Source organism: Lucilia sericata, unplaced genomic scaffold (genome assembly GCF_015586225.1).
Source record: "Lucilia sericata isolate MDLA Ls3-8-SP2 unplaced genomic scaffold, ASM1558622v1 Contig002755F_arrow, whole genome shotgun sequence".
NCBI lineage: Eukaryota > Metazoa > Arthropoda > Insecta > Diptera > Calliphoridae > Lucilia > Lucilia sericata.
In genome coordinates this window covers 34,224-41,544 of record NW_023996468.1, presented here as the reverse complement: position 1 = coordinate 41,544, position 7,321 = coordinate 34,224, and the positions used below count along the sequence as shown (strand labels likewise).

The 7,321-nt window shown below is 30.3% G+C and overlaps 1 long non-coding RNA gene across 1 annotated transcript in view; it reads left to right on the top strand.

The window, feature by feature from the left end:
* The first annotated feature begins 144 nt into the window (after positions 1-144).
* Positions 145-7,321, top strand: part of LOC119614279 — a 27,888-nt gene continuing 20,711 nt past the window's right edge. The window contains exons 1-2 of the long non-coding RNA XR_005232316.1: positions 145-327; positions 613-744. This is a non-coding gene — a long non-coding RNA (uncharacterized LOC119614279). The remainder of the gene's footprint in view (positions 328-612; positions 745-7,321) is intronic.

Sequence of the window (7,321 nt, the reverse complement as noted above, 5' to 3'; positions counted from 1 at the left end):
AAAGTCATTTACAAGAGAGAGTGCAATCGAACAAAGAGCGCAAACATTGCAGGTTTGCGTTGATAACGTTGAGCAGAGAAAGAGGTCACAACTTTCACGCGATATAAAAATCATGATATCAAAACGGCAAAGCCGCATTTCCAAGTTAACTGTTCGTCCGAAGAGAGGTGCTGCTTTTAGCGCATAGACTTAATTAAAAATCTAAAATATTAAACTAATTTAAAGAAAGAAGAAAAAACGTTAAAACAATTTACCATATAAATACAAAACTAATCCTGCTTAAAAGCGGATCTTAAATAATATTTTGTTTTATTTGAAATTATAACGGTAATTTTTTTGTTTGTTTTTTTTTTTTTAACAAAATAATATAAAGAAACATAACGTTTTAGAAAAAAAGTGAAGTGTTTTATTTAAACAAAAATAAATAAAGCAAACATATTTAAAAGATAATAATTAATTAAAATAAAATTTAAATAATTAAAGATTAATAGAAAAAAGAAAACAGTGAAACACAAATTTAACATTAAATTGAATTTTTTAATAATTTAAAAATAAAAACAACATTTAAAACAAATTAAAATTTTTAACAAATTTAAGTGTTTATATTTGCAGAAAGAGAATAAATAGAAAACATAGAAAAAACGTGCCATTAACGTAACGGATTTTTTGCAACAAATTCAAATATTTTAACGGATTAATTATTGCAAATTTTGAAAATAAAAACGGAATAAAAACTTAGCACAGGTAAGCCAGGAATATGAATAGAAAAAAAAAGAAAGCGAATTAATATAATATTAATTTGTTAAAATTTAACGAAAAAGCAAACAAATCAAAATGAGAAAAATCTATTAAAAATCAAACAAATGGAAGAAACCCCAAAAACAACTGAAGTGAAAAAAAGTAAAATTTTTTTAAAAAATAGGCCTAAATATTCAACAACAGACCTCGAAATAGTTGTTTTTTATGAGATTTTAATGCTAAATTCCAGCGAATGTTTTTCGAAAGTGATGATGCATTTGGTTTTAGAAAAAACATCAAACTCTCACACACAAAGCAAATGTTAATATGTTGCTAACAATGCTGCTGCGATCATCATCATCATCATTATCAGCAACCCCATTATCTTTATTAACAACATTATGTTGTTGATCATTAATGATTTTGTCTTTGAATTTTCTTCACTCTTTAAGAGTTTTTTTTTAGTTGTTTCATTTATTTACACTCGAACGAATCGGTGAAATCGCAAATGATGAGGTTTTTGTCTGCTGTTGTTACTTTTTTGATGAGTATCATCATCATCATCATCATCCTCATCTTTTCATGTTTATATCATGCGAACGAAAGTGCGATTCAATGGTATTGAATTCGTTAACGAAACTATATCTTGTTTATTTTTTATGCACAAAATAATCACTCTACACTTGCTTGTCTTTGTGATCTTTCCTACTGCTTTAGCAAAATTACCAGGCGCCACATTAATGCTCTTTCAATTTTCCATAAGTTTTCTTCTTTATAATAATTGTTTTTCCATTTCTTTATAATTTTTTTTTTTATTTTTCAATAAAAATAAAGAGCAGCCGAAAACTAGCTTTCGGTTTGGTAGTGAACAGCAATTATATGCTCATACTACATACGTTCAAACACAATTTTTGCTCTACTTTAAAATGTAACTTGAAAAAAAAAAAAAAACAAGTAACTAGACTTAGTCAGTCACTCAGTCAGTCAGTCAGCCAGTAAAACAACCAACCAACCTGCTGCTTTTAATAGATAGAAAATCTTTTGAATACTTTTACAACGGTTCAGTTAAAATTTGGTATCTTACTGGTTATTCAAACAGTCAGTAAAATGAAAGTAAAACAATAATTTTGACAAATCCATATTAAGTAGATTAGTAGGGAATATATTCGCCACTTCATAGTTTGCCTAAACTGGTGACAAAAAAGTTTGTCGGAATCATGCAAGTTCTGTGTTTAATCACGAGCTATAATCGCTCTACAGTTTCTGTTATCAATAAATAACAAAAAATTCTTTTCTCTTCCCGAGCAAAATTTTTCTATCGCGAATATTCTGTGAACAGTTGATTTTGTATGTAATAGCTGTGTATGTTTTGTGCAATAGAGCATTTTTTCAAAATAATGCGAATCTGATGATAGAATTTATCATCATCATCAACATCAGGCTTTTGAGTTATCGCTTCCAAAAACCCCATTTTTAGCATATTTAAAACGTTATTGTAAAGCGAAGAACCCTTTATTTTTAAATGTCTATATGTTATCTGAAATCTCAATCTTTCTAATTTAAAATAGAGGCTTAACCTCTGTTATATATTCCTTCTGCTTAGAGATATCGCAATTCTATAATATTCTATGAAGGAAGGAGATACAACCTCTATATAACCTGTGTTATAACTTCATTTTAAAGTCGACAGATTAGTTCTTCAGATGACATAACATACATTATAAATAAAGATGACTTCCTCTTCAAACATAATGTCGAATTGGATCATGTTTACAATATCAGATACATTTAGGTAATCTCAAAACTATTCCCCTGTAAACATTATTAGATGATCTGCTTATTAGTGTTTATTGAAAACAACATGGTCCATAGCCTGCATTATAGTAGGACCATGTTGTGGATAATGTACTCCCATAATTTTAGCAAGGGAGTAGTTTTGGTATTAGTTTGAAGTAATGCATTATTAGGAGGTCTTCTACTAGGATATCACTATGTAAATGGAGTATGTTTTTTCATATATTTGGATAAGGCGTAGTAACAAGTTTTTGGAGGATTTATTCAAACTTCAGGACACGATATTTCATAATATGATGCTCTATTTGAATTCTATAGAGTTTTTGATCGATATCGAATATTGAAAGTTAGCGCCAGATTTCTTTTTTTGCTATCGAATGTATAAATCCCAACAATGAATAGTTTAAAAAATTTAACTCGAATGCGAATGTGGCGATTGAAATCCATTAATAGAATGAGTTTTTTCACTTTAAGTTACATTAAGTTTTACGGTACATTAGGTTTTACGCAAGTGAGGACTTCTTTTTAGATCGTTCAAGCAGTATTTGGGACAAAATAGTCTTTTGTCTGCAATTCCCTACTTTGGATTATTTCCGCTGCTCGCAAAAATTTTAAATTGTGTTACTTGAGTAGCTCTAAATGATTTTGCACGTTCTTATAGAGTTTGACAATAATCTTCCTGAAGTAATGCTTCCAATTCCTGGTTCTGAAATTTTTTTTGCGTGACCGGGCGATCTTTACCTTACCTTTTAAACTCTTCATATCATCTCTCGCACATTGAAATCGATGGAACACATTCATCATAAGCTTCGGTATTCAATATTTCAGCTTTTGGATGAATCCTGCAGCTAACAAACTTTTTAAAATTGAGTAACTCCTAATGATTTTGCAAGCTTTTGTAGAGTTTGTCAATATTCTTTATGGAATAACTACTACCTCCAATTCATAATCTTCAAACATTTTTGAATGGCCTGTGCGATCTGTGTCTTCCATGTCAAAATCACAACATCTGAACTGCACAAATCATCCCTCGCATATTGAAATCGGTGGAACACAATCAACACAAGCTTCGGTGAGCAATCGACGCCACTTTTTTCTATAAAGTTCAGGGAGAATAACTGACAGATATGTAACCTTCAAAATGACAAACAAATGTTACTAAAGACAAAAAAAGCGTTCGAAAGTTATGCCATCGGTTGTGAATTTTTTAAGAAGTTATTTTACAAAACACAGATTTACACTTTGCTCTTAGGAGCTCTCTTGTTCACTACATAGATAGAAGAGGCAGAAAGAAAGGTTAGAATAGAAACGACAAATATGTCATTGAATAGGGTTGTATTGTAAAGATAACGTCCAGTCTAGTGAGAATTTAAAGTTCACACCCCTTTTTCAGATTCAAAAATGCAATAAGTCGATCTAATTGAACATTAGATAGATCGATCGTTGAAGTAGATTGACCCCAGAGTTTGGTTTCGAGCCATTTCAAGGACTGGACAGTTACAAAGAAAATCGGCTACCGTTTCATCTTCTTCATTATTCTGACAACTTCTGCAGAAGTCATTATATGGAAGATCACATTTACAGTGACCAGTAATGACCGATAGAAGAGGCAGAAAGAAAGTAGAGAAAATAAGCAACAAATATGTGATTGAATAGAGGCGTAGGGTGAGAATTTAAAGTTCACACCCATTTTGTCAGCTTCAAAAATGCAATACGTCGGTCTAATTGAACATTGGATAGGTCGATCATTGAAGTGGTTTGACCCTAGAGTTTGATTTCGAGCCATTTCAAGGACTGGACAGTTACAGAGAAGATGGGTTATTGTCTCATCTTCATCATTCTGACGAAGTCATTATATGGAAGGCCACATTTACAGTAATGCCCGATACCAGATTACTTAGTTGTACTCTATGAAGACCAAGGAGTTCTACGTGGGTCCGTCAAAAAGCTCTGGCGTTCGAGCACGTGTACACATTCGACCAAAGGCCGTAAGCATTGCAATAACAGATGTTTATCAGCTGTTTTTTAGTAAAATTTCTTACAAACTCCTGACAACAACAACTCTCTATCTCCGAATTTTAAATGAACCCTGTTTATTATGTTTAACTTTCATAGTTTTAACACCAAATAAACTGGCTTAGTGATGTGTGTGTGTGTGTTTAAAAATTTTCGGTATTTTTTTTTCTTTTTCTTCTATAAAAGATTTTTATGTCTCATAAAATTCAAAAAGCAAAAAATTTTCTTTTCAATACTCAGTGCGTCTTAAATGTAAAGCAAAAATTTTTCTTTTTTTTTCTCGTCATTTCAACACCAAACCAGCAACAGTAACTGCAGCAACAACAACAACAACAACACATTAAATAATGATAAACGCAATAACAATTATTGTTTCGTTTTGTTGTTGAAGTTTTTTTTTATATTTTTTTTTATTTCGCCGTTTTTCTGTTTCATGTGGCAAAGAGAAAACTAGACATGTTTTAAAATGAAACAAGCCAATTACAGTAATTTTTTTTCTTCTTATTTTAGTTGCTTTTCTTTTTTTTTCTTTATACAGTTTTGTTTGTCACTTTAAAGAAAGAAAAAAACAAAAAATTGCTGTAGTCTTGTTGTTGTTGTTGTTAGTATGGTTTGAATTTTGTGAAAATCAATGATTGATGATCATCTTTGAAAAGAAAAACACACTGTACATATGGGGGAGAGAGATATGTTTGTTGTTGTTGTTTTTGTTGCTGTCAAGTCTAAAGCAACCACTAAGCACAATGATCGTTATGTTTATAAAGTTGAGTCTAAGTGTAATATCATTTTTTTTTTCTTCTTTTTTTGGTTTCGTTTGTCTTAGTCCCGGTCAGTTTTGATCATTGTCATTGATTTATAGCTTAGATTTAGATTTATTTATTCACTTATATTGTCCTAACAACTAAGTCCGTTTTGAAAACAGCAAATATTGTTAAATAAAATAAAACTAAATAAATGAAATAAGTTTAATGTTTCCTGGAAATCGTTTTCACTTTCTCCGATGACATCAAGACATTTGCTGCATTTAAATGTTAATAATATTTATTGCAAAAGGCAAAATAAAATAAATTTAATCCAACAACAACAATTGTAATGAGTTTATATTATTAAATGTTCAAGTTACACGCTTAACCTCTACAATAGTTAAGATTAAGATCGTTATATAAAACCTACGTGTGTTTGAATTAGTTTAATTGTTTTTCTCTTTTTTTTTTTTTTTTGCACTGCACAGGATGTTTAGTTAATAATAGAAAAAATTTGCATGGAAATGGAAATTTTATAGGTTTTTTTTTATTAATTACAAATTATAATTATCACTAGAATATCACATCACTAATTTTTCTTAAATTATCAAAAGTTTTATAAAAAATATTATAAAATTTTGATAAATTCTCTCTTAAAAAAAGAGTCGAAGAGACTCCGTTTTGACCGGACCACTCCAATCGTCAGGTGTAGTATTTATACTATTAGATCCAGCCTGTAGCTGTGAGAAATCTGAGAATATCATTAAGCTTAGACCCAGATATCTCACCAAGGTTAAAAATGAAGTAACTGGAAGACCGTTTCTTCCTTTTCCCTGTCTTTGGAACTGCGACAGTAATCGTTGAAGGGAGCCCAAGCCAACTAGGCATGTCTGCCTATCACTCAGTGTCTTGTTATTACTGGTTTATAAGGTGTCTTTTGAGTTTCTCATTTTCAGCCTTTTGAAGAAAGAAACTGAGGATACCGCTCTTGATAAAACCTAACGCCCAAACAATATATCGAGGTCGTGTAGTCTCTACAGGCTGACATTATCGCAAATATTTCAGCCTGAAAGATACTACAGTTGTTGGGAAGACGTTGAGATATACTTACCACAGCTTCTTCACAGAAGATACCAGAACCAACACCGCAGTTCATTTTAGAACCATTGGTAAAGATTCTGGTGGTATATTCGCTCGGTAGGTTACCTCTACACCACTCGCTCCTGGTAGGAACTCTGACTTTGAAAACTCTATCAAAGTCAGTGTGTGGGGTAATATGTATAATCGGATGGTTGGTTTAAGATTAGAGGTATAAAATCTTGGGCTTAAAATCTTAGCATGTCCAATGTTCTCGATCTCCAATTTCCGGATGAGTTAAGCCTCGCTGAGCTTATATGCAGATCTGTAGGTAGGATGTGCAATATAGTGTACAGAGCTTCTGAAGGACTAGTACTGTTAACTGACTGATTTTTTTTATGAATTTTAAAATTTATAAAAGGTTTTAATGTTGCTCTTCTATAGAAATAAGATAACATGACATTGTTATGCACAAAATCAAGATTTGTTTATGGATTTGTAAAAGTTATATTTTGTTTTATTTAAAACATATTTGACCTTAAATTCTTCTAAAATGTAATGTCAAATTTGTTTGCTATACATTTTGAATTCATTTTTAAAAATTAAAATTTGAAAATTTTTTTTATATCTATGAAATAGAGTTACCTTTGCTTAATTGTGCAAAAAATTTAAATTATTATATCATTTCTAAAGAAATTTAGCTTATTTTAATTGCCATATTTTAAGCTTTCATTTTAAAGAATTGTATTTAATTTTTTCGAAATTTTAGATTTTTAACAAATTTTTAAAAATTTAAAATTTTTTTAATTTAACATTTCTTTGTGAAGGAGTTATTTTCATTTAATGGTGAATAAATTTCATATTTATTCCTAGATTTTATTTAAAAAAGGTTCATTTTATAGGTAACACTTCCAGATATCCTAAACAGGTAAAGAATTTCATTTTGTGATAGT